Source organism: Aegilops tauschii, chromosome 5 (genome assembly GCF_002575655.3).
Source record: "Aegilops tauschii subsp. strangulata cultivar AL8/78 chromosome 5, Aet v6.0, whole genome shotgun sequence".
Lineage (NCBI taxonomy): Eukaryota > Viridiplantae > Streptophyta > Magnoliopsida > Poales > Poaceae > Aegilops > Aegilops tauschii.
In genome coordinates this window covers 470,707,583-470,717,411 of record NC_053039.3, presented here as the reverse complement: position 1 = coordinate 470,717,411, position 9,829 = coordinate 470,707,583, and positions in this window count along the sequence as shown.

Sequence of the window (9,829 nt, the reverse complement as noted above, 5' to 3'; positions counted from 1 at the left end):
GGCATGTTGTGATGTGATATGGTAAAGACGTGATGAGTTATAAGTTTTTGTATAAGATGGTCATGTTTTGTTGAAGTTATCGGCAACTGGCAGAAGCCTTATGGTTGTCTCTTTATTACATAAGATGCAAGCGCCAAATAATTGCTTTACTTTATTGCTATGCGATAGCAATAGTTGCAAGAGCAATAATTGGCCAGACGACCATGTGACGACACATTGATATAGATCAAGATGATGGAGATCATGGTGTCATGCCGGCGACGATGGAAATCATGACGATGCTTTGGAGATGGAGATCAAAGGCACAAGATGATGATGGCCATATCATGTCACATATTTTGATTGCATGTGATGTTTATCTTTTATACATCTTATTTTGCTTAGTTTGACGGTAGCATTATAAGATGATCTCTCACTAAATTATCAAGGTATAAGTGTTCTCCCTGAGTATGCACCGTTGCGAAAGTTCTTCGTGCTGAGACACCACGTGATGATCGGGTGTGATAGGCTCTACGTTCAAATACAACGGGTGCAAAACAGTTGCACACGCGGAATACTCAGGTTAAACTTGACGAGCCTAGCATATAACAGATATGGCCTCGGAACACTGAGACCGAAAGGTCGAGCGTGAATCATATAGTAGATATGATCAACATAGTGATGTTCACCATTGAAACTACTCCATCTCACATGATGATCAGACATGGTTTAGTTGATATGGATCACGTGATCACTCAGAAGATTAGAGGGATGTCTATCTAAGTGGGAGTTCTTAAGTAATATGATTAATTGAACTTAAATTTATCATGAACTTAGTCCTGGTAGTATTAGCATATCTATGTTGTAGATCAATAGCTCGCGTTGTTGCTTCCCTATGTTTTATATATGTTCCTAGAGAAAACTAAGTTGAAAGATGATAGTAGCAATGATGCGGACTGGGTCCGTGATCTGAGGTTTATCCTCATTGCTGCACAGAAGAATTATGTCCTTGATGCACCGCTAGGTGACAGACCTATTGCAGGAGCAGATGCAGACGTTTTGAACGTTTGGCTAGCTCAATATGATTACTACTTGATAGTTTAGTGCACCATGCTTAACGGCTTAGAATCGGGACTTCAAAGACGTTTTGAACGTCATGGACCATATGAGATGTTCCAGGAGTTGAAGTTCATATTTCAAGCAAATACCCGAGTTGAGAGATATGAAGTCTCCAACAAGTTCTATAGCTAAAAGATGGAGGAGAATAGCTCAAGCAGTCAGCATGTGCTCAGATTGTCTGGGTACTACAATCGCTTGAATCAAGTGTGAGTTAATCTTCCAGATAAGATAGTGATTGACAGAATTCTCTAGTCACCATCACCAAGTTAGTAGAACTTCGTGATGAACTATAATATGCAAGGGATAATGGAAACAACTCCCAAGCTCTTCGTGATGCTGAAATCAACGAAAGGTAGAAATCAAGAAAAACATCAAGTGTTGATGGTTGACAAGACCACTAGTTTCAAGAAAAGGGCAAAGGGAAGAAGGGGAACTTCAAGAAGAACGGCAAGCAAGTTGCTGCTCATGTGAAGAAACCCAAGTCTAGACCTAAGCCTGAGACTAAGTGCTTCTACTGCAAAGGAACTGGTCACTGGAAGCGGAACTACCCCAAGTATTTGGCGGATAAGCAGGATGGCAAAGTGAACAAAGGTATATTTGATATACATGTTATTGATGTGTACTTTACTAATGTTTATAGCAACCCTCAGTATTTGATACTAGTTCAGTTGCTAAGATTAGCAACTCGAAACGGGAGTTGCAGAATGAACAGATACAAGTTAAGGGTGAAGTGATGATGTGTGTTGGAAGTGGTTGCAAGATTGATATGATCATCATCGCACACTCCCTATACTTTCGGGATTAGTGTTGAAACTAAATAAGTGTTATTTGGTGTTTGCGTTGAGCATGAATATGATTTGATCATGTTTGTTGCAAAACGGTTATTCATTTAAATTAGAGAATAATTGTTGTTTTGTTTACATGAATAAAACCTTCTATGGTCATACACCCAATAAAATGGTTTCTTGGATCTCGATTGTAGTGATACACATATTCATAATATTGAACCCAAAAGATGCAAAGTTAATAATGATAGTGCACCTTATTTGTGGCACTGCCGTTTAGGTCATATTGGTGTAAAGCGCATAAAGAAACTCAATGCTGATGGAATTTTGGAATCACTTGATTGTGAATCACTTGATGCTTGCGAACCATGCCCTATGGGCAAGATGACTAAAACTCCGTTCTCCGGAACAATGGAGCGAGCAACAGATTTGTTGGAAATCATACATACTGATGTATATGGTCCGATGAATATTGAGGCTCGCGGCGGGTATCATTATTTTCCGACCTTCACAGATGATTTGAGCAGATATGGGTATATCTACTTGATGAACATAAATCTGAAACATTTGAAAAGTTCAAAGAATTTCAGAAAATCATCGTGACAAGAAAATGAAGTTTCTACGATTTGATCGCGGAGACGAATATTTGAGTTACGAGTTTGGCCTTCAGTTAAAACAATGTGAAATAGTTTCACTACTCACGCCACCTGTAACACCACAATGTAATGGTGTGTCCGAACGTCGTAACCGTACTTTATTAGATATGGTGCGATCTATGATGTCTCTTACCGATCTACCACTATCGTTTTGGGGTTATGCATTAGAGACAGCTGCATTCACGTTAAATAGGGCACCATCTAAATCCGTTGAGACGATACCGTATGAACTATGGTTTGGCAAGAAACCTAAGCTGTCGTTTCTTAAAGTTTGAGGTTGCAATGCTTATGTGAAAAAGTTTCAACCTGATAAGCTCAAACCCAAATCGGAGAAGTGCATCTTCATAGGATACCCAAAAGAAAATGTTGGGTACACCTTCTATCACAGATCCGAAGGCAAGATATTCTTTGCTGAGAATGGAACCTTTCTAGAGAAGGAGCTAATTTCTCTCGAAAGAAGTGAGTGGGAGGAAAGTAGAACTTGATGAGGTAACTATACCTGCTCCCTTATTGGAAAGTAGTTCATCACAGAAACCGGTTCCTGTGACACCTACACCAATTAGTGAGGAAGCTAATGATGATGATCATGAAACTTCAGATCAAGTTACTACCGAACCTCGTAGGTCAACCAGAGTAAGATCCGCACTAGAGTGGTATGGTAGTCCTGTTCTGGAGATCATGTTACTTGACCATGACGAACTTACGAACTATGAGGAAGCGATGATGAGCCCAGATTCCGTGAAATGGCTTGAGGCCATGAAATCTGAGATGGGATCCATGTATGAGAACAAAGTGTGGACTTTGGTTGACTTGCCCGATGATCGGCAAGCAATTGAGAATAAATGGATCTTCAAGAGGAAGACGGATGCTGATAGTAGTGTTACTATCTAGAAAGCTAGAATTGTTGCAAAAGGTTTTCGACAAGTTCAAGGTGTTGACTACGATGAGAGTTTCTCACTCGTATCTATGCTTAAGTCTGTCCGAATCATGTTAGCAATTGCCGCATTTTATGAAATCTGGCAAATGGATGAACAAAACTGCATTCCTTAATGGATTTATTAAAGAAGAGTTGTATATGATGCAACCAGAAGGTTTTGTCAATCCTAAAGGTGCTAACAAAATATGCAAAGCTCCAGCGATCCATCTATGGACTGGTGCAAGCATCTCGGAGTTGGAATATACGCTTTGATAATTTGATCAAAGCATATAGTTTTATACAGACTTGCGGTGAAGCCTGTATTTACAAGAAAGTGAATGGGAGCACTACAAAATTTCTGATAAGTATATGTGAAAGACATATTGTTGATCGGAAATAATGTAGAATTATTCTGCAAAGCATAAAGGAGTGTTTGAAAGGAGTTTTTCATAGAAAAACCTCGGTAAAGCTGCTTACATATTGAGCATCAAGATCTATAGAGATAGATCAAAATGCTTGATAAGTTTTTTCAATGAGTACATACCTTGACAAGATTTTGAAGTAGTTCAAAATGGAACAGTCAAAGAAAGAGTTCTTGCCTATGTCACAAGGTGTGAAGTTGAGTAAGACTCAAAGCCCGACCACGGCAGAAGATAGAAAGAGAATGAAAGTCATTCCCTATGCCTCAGCCATAGGTTCAATAAAGTATGCCATGCTGTGTACCAGATCTATTGTATACCCTACACTGATTTTGGCAAGGGAGTACAATAGTGATCTAGGAGTAGATCACTGGACAGCGGTCAAAATTATCCTTAGTGGAATAAGGATATGTTTCTTGATTATGGAGGTGACAAAAGGTTCGTCGTAAAAGGGTTACGTCGATACAAGTTTTGGCATTGATCTAGATGACTCTAAGTCTCAATCTGGATACATATTGAAAGTGGGAGCAATTAGCTAGAGTAGCTCCGTGCAGAGCATTGTTGACATAGAAATTTGCAAAATACATACGGATCTGAATGTGGCAGACCCGTTGACTAAGCTTCTCTCACAAGCAAAACATGATCACACCATAGTACTCTTTGGGTGTTAATCACATAGCGATGTGAACTAGATTATTGACTCTAGTAAACCCTTTGGGTGTTGGTCACATGACGATGTGAACTATGGGTGTTAATCACATGGTGATGTGAACTATTGGTATTAAATCACATGGTGATGTGAACTAGATCATTGACTCCAGTGAAAGTGGGAGACTGAAGGAAATATGCCCTAGAGGCAATAATAAAGTTATTATTTATTTCCTTATTTCATGATAAATGTTTATTATTCATGCTAGAATTGTATTAACCGGAAACATAATACTTGTGTGAATACATAGACAACCAGAGTGTCACTAGTATGCCTCTACTTGACTAGCTCGTTGATCAAAGATGGTTATGTTTCCTAGCCATAGACATGAGTTGTCATTAGATTAACGGGATCACATCATTAGGAGAATGATGTGATTGACTTGACCCATTCCGTTAGCTTAGCACTTGATCGTTTAGTATTCTGCTATTGCTTTCTTCATGACTTATATATGTTCCTATGATTATGAGATTATGCAACTCCCGTTTACCGGAGGAACACTTTGTGTGCTACCAAACATCACAACGTAACTGGGTGATTATAAAGGTGCTCTACAGGTGTCTCCGAAGGTACTTGTTGGGTTGGCGTATTTCGATATTAGGATTTGTCACTCCGATTGTCGGAGAGGTATCTCTGGGTGCACTCAGTAATGCACATCACTATAAGCCTTGCAAGCATTGTAACTAATGAGTTAGTTGCGGGATGATGTATTACGGAACGAGTAAAGAGACTTGCCGGTAACGAGATTGAACTAGGTATTGAGATACCGACGATCGAATCTCGGGCAAGTAACATACCGATGACAAAGGGAACAACGTATGTTGTTATGCAGTTTGACCGATAAAGATCTTCGTAGAATACGTGGGAGCCAATATGAGCATCCAGGTTCCGCTATTGGTTATTGACCGGAGACGTGTCTCGGTCATGTCTACATTGTTCTCGAACCCGTAGGGTCCGCACGCTTAAAGTTTCGATGACAGTTATATTATGAGTTTATATGTTTTGATGTACCGAAGGTTGTTCGGAGTCCCGGATGTGATCACGGACATGACGAGGAGTCTCGAAATGGTCGAGACATGAAGATTGATATATTGGAAGCCTATGTTTGGATATCGGAAGTGTTCCGGGTGAAATCGGAATTTTACCGGAGTACAGGGAGGTTACCGGAACCCCCCGGGGGCTTAATGGGCCATAGTGGGCCTTAGTGGAAGAGAGGAGAGGTGGCCAGGGCAGGGCCGCGCGCCCCTCCCCCCTAGTCCGAATAGGACAAGGAGAGGGGGCGGCGCCCCCCTTTCCTTCCTCTCTCCCTCCTCTTTCCCCCTCCACTCCTAGTCCAACAAGGAAAAGGGAGGGAGTCCTAGTCCCGGCGGGAGTAGGACTCCTCCTGGCGCGCCCCTCCTGGCCCGCCGCACCTCTCCCCTAGCTCCTTTATATACGGGGGCAGGGGGGCACCCTAGAGACACAACAATTGATCGTTTGATCTTTTAGCCGTGTGCGGTGCCCCCCTCCACCATAGTCCACCTCGGTAATACTGTAGCGGTGCTTAGGCGAAGCCCTGTGTCGGTAGAACATCATCATCGTCACCACGCCGTTGTGCTGACGAAACTCTCCCTCAACACTCGGCTGGATCGGAGTTCGAGGGACGTCATCAGGCTGAACGTGTGCTGAACTCGGAGGTGCCGTGCGTTAGGTATTTGATCGGTCGGATCGTGAAGACGTACGACTACATCAACCACATTGTGCTAACGCTTCCGCTTTCGGTCTACGAGGGTACGTGGACAACACTCTCCGCTCTCGTTGCTATGCATCACCATGATCTTGCGTGTGCGTAGGATTTTTTTTGAAATTACTACGTTCCCCAACAGCGTACGACCCACCCCTCGGAAGGGGTGTAGGCATTCGACGGTGGTCATCACAAGGATATCGGGGATCAAACTGCCCGTGGCCGCGACCAAGGTACTGATCTTGGCGGTAACCACGATCTTCACGCCGCGGAGGCGATCTTAGGCTATGTGCCGACTGGACTGTGTCTACAACTACAGATCTGCTATGATTTCTATTGTGCGACTGAGAAACAGCCGAGTTCTGTTCTCCTGCTGCCCAAAGCAGCGCTCGGATCTGCTGCAAACCTCTACCAGCTTCTGAATGGGACGACTGGATTGACTCTGCTATGCGTGCTGCTGCTGCAACATTTTGGAACGGAGTACGGTATACCTGAGGTTCAGTCGAAAATAGCTGTCGTGTAGTCGACTGGATTCAGGGATCTGCTGACGGCGCGTTCGTCGAGTGCCTACTGGAGATTTTCCAGACGCGTACGCTCAACCAAGGTGGCCAAGCGCGCAGCCTCCAAGGCCCGAGCCTCGTAGGTCTCCCCAATGATGGGGGTCTGGAGCGCCTGGACGTTGCGGCGATGCAGCTCCTCCCTCTGCTCCATAGTGAGGGCTTCAGGAATGTACTCATCATGATCACGTGACGGGCCACCGCTACCGCCGCCGCCGCCGCGACGAAATCCGGACGGACTACGCTGGGAGTTGACCATGAAGACTTCCGTCGCTGGGTCGTTGCTCTTGCACTTGGAAAGTGAATCCGAGTGACCAGCCGGCAAATCGAACAAACCATATAAGGATTCGTCGGGCTCGATTGCCGCGACATGAGGGGTGGTCGACTAACGAGCCACCGCGTGCTTCACCCACCGCTGGAGTCGCGAATAACCGGATCGCTTGCGACGGCGGACAGCGGGGAGCGAAGACACCATGGGAGCCGACCAATACTGAGTCGATGGCTGCCGCAGAAGGACGCCGCAAGCACTCGCACGGAAGTGCGCCACCACGCGGACGGGGAGGGCCTCGACGTCGAGGGGAGCTTCTTGAAGCCAGGCGGAGTCATCGGCGATGAAGACAAGCGCACTAAGACGGATCTCGCGGCCCAAAGCCAGACCACCGCCGGAAACCATGCTGATGGAGAACGTAATTCGCAACCTCACTGGAAGTCACTCAGACGCCTGCCCCACGGTGGGCGCCAACTGTCGTGGGAACGAGTCTGACAGTAAGAGTATAGGGTACGTAGGAGGAGGCAAGGTCCTAGCTACGGCGAGGTTGTACACAAAAGTTTACGAGTTCAGGCCTCTCTCGGAGGTGGTAACAGCCCTACGTCTCGGTGCCTCGGAGGCTTTTGTCGACTGGAAATGTGTGGAAGTTACAGGGGGTGTGAACCCTTGTGCCAGAGGAGGGGGGGTGGCTTATATAGAGTGCGCCAGGACCCTCCCAGCTCTCCGTTACACATGGTTCAATGTGAGTTAAGACTGGGGCGTTACTGGTAACGCCTGCTATTAATGATCTTTATGACGACGGAGTGAATGCCTGACCGTTGCCATCCTTGGATGACTCTTGGCCTTTTGAGCTCCGAGTGATTCTTGGGTATGGTCGAGTGTTGTTGTCAGGTCGAGTGGAATTGGGATATCCGAGTGGAATCATCGTCGAGTGGATTACACTTCAGGGTGATTTCAGTCGGTATCTTCTGTTGCACTTTGTGTGTCTCTGACTTTAGGGCAGTGTCCTCAGGTAGGGTGTCTAGGTCAGGCTTAAGACCCTACCCTAGGTACATGTCATCGTCATCGTGTTCCAGGAAAAACGGATCGCCCGCATCGCCTAGCCGTCGACACCGTCGGAATGGTCCCTCCTGCGATGGAAGGGCGCGGCAACTCTGCCCGGCCATCGCCTGGCGCTTGCAGAGGAGGTGCTCCGCTTCCTCCTATGTCGTGTGGAGGGTTTCCTTGGCCAATGCCGACCTGCACCAGGGTGCCTTGGCGGCCTTGTCCATGCAGGCGACAACAAAGGTGTCACTAAGCGACCACTCCTCGCCCATCTTGGCTAGCTCCTCGTCAAAGCAGTGGCGACGGTGCGCGTCCGTCTGCATGGTGGTCAGGGACTGGTCGAGGGCACAAGCCTCCACAAAGCCGGGGTCAGCGCAGACCCAGGGCAACCGCCTCATCAGAATTGGCAAAGGCCGAACAGTGTGCCTCATTACGTGTTCCTGTCGTGTTGCCTGCCTTGCCGCCTTGTCCTCCACCCAACGAGGAGCTGCAGCCACCGTGGTAGTGGAGGATGCGCTCGTGCACCTTCACGGTCATCAATGGAATCTCCTCCACGGCCTTGTCGCGATAGTCGTGGCGCGGTGGCGATGCCGGATAGTCGATGCGGCCGTGGAGGCGACAATGGCTCATCCTTCATGCGGCGTCTGATTTGAACATGGCGGTTGCGCGGGAGGGGGAGGGGGGAGTTTGCGGCTCCGCCTTCACGCGTGCTGGCAGCGGCGAGGATGGCCTCGGACCACGGTACCAGAGTGACCGCTCCATCATGATTTCTGTCTGACAAACGTCCTCATTGCCCATCACCCCTGCCCATGCATACATGTGCGGCCGCTAGGCATCTCGTGCGACAACGCATGTCCTTCTTATCGGAGGAGGAGATGACGATATCCTCCTTATCGAAGATGCACATCGAACAAGCAAGTGTGCTACTTATCGTTTTGTTATGATTCCAAGAAATCCGAGTAACCCAACACCATTTCTTCTCAGCCTCAACACGCTAGTCCATGAGAGTTTAACTTGATAAATCCAGGCCCCTAAACATTCACGAACGCGCCCAGGTGCGTCCTCAAACTGCGCAGGGCGGCTCCTCGTATGTCTTGTCAGACAGCCACACTCCTCATATCTAAACCTTTAAATTCAAGTAAGACATGTATATAGATCATGTAACACAAATTGTTCACGACCACTACTGCAGGATGGTCCGAACGCGACACTATGATTAGAGACCCTTCGACGAAACTGTGTATGATGCCATAATCGCAAACGGTGATGTAAAAAACCCGTCAAAAAAGGTGCAAAATGTTTGCGATGACGGATGCATCAAACATGGTTCAGATTTTAGTTGCGTGAGCGATGAAGGGCATACGGTTCAGTTCAATTAACTGTTTGGGATGAGGAGGAACAAAAGAAACGGGCAGCCAGATGAAGGCATGTGCGATATATAGCATACAGTTCACTAGGATGAACTGTGTGTGATTAGGCAACACGATGGAAACGGTTCAACTGAACAAGATGTGTGTGATACGCTGCAAACAGGTCCGTAATCAGAAATGTGTGCAAAGACCAATAATAACACAGACGATTGCTGCTAATAAGCCGTGTGATTTGCTCTGTCTATAGTAGAATAACATGTATGTATATATATAACTGAAATAAA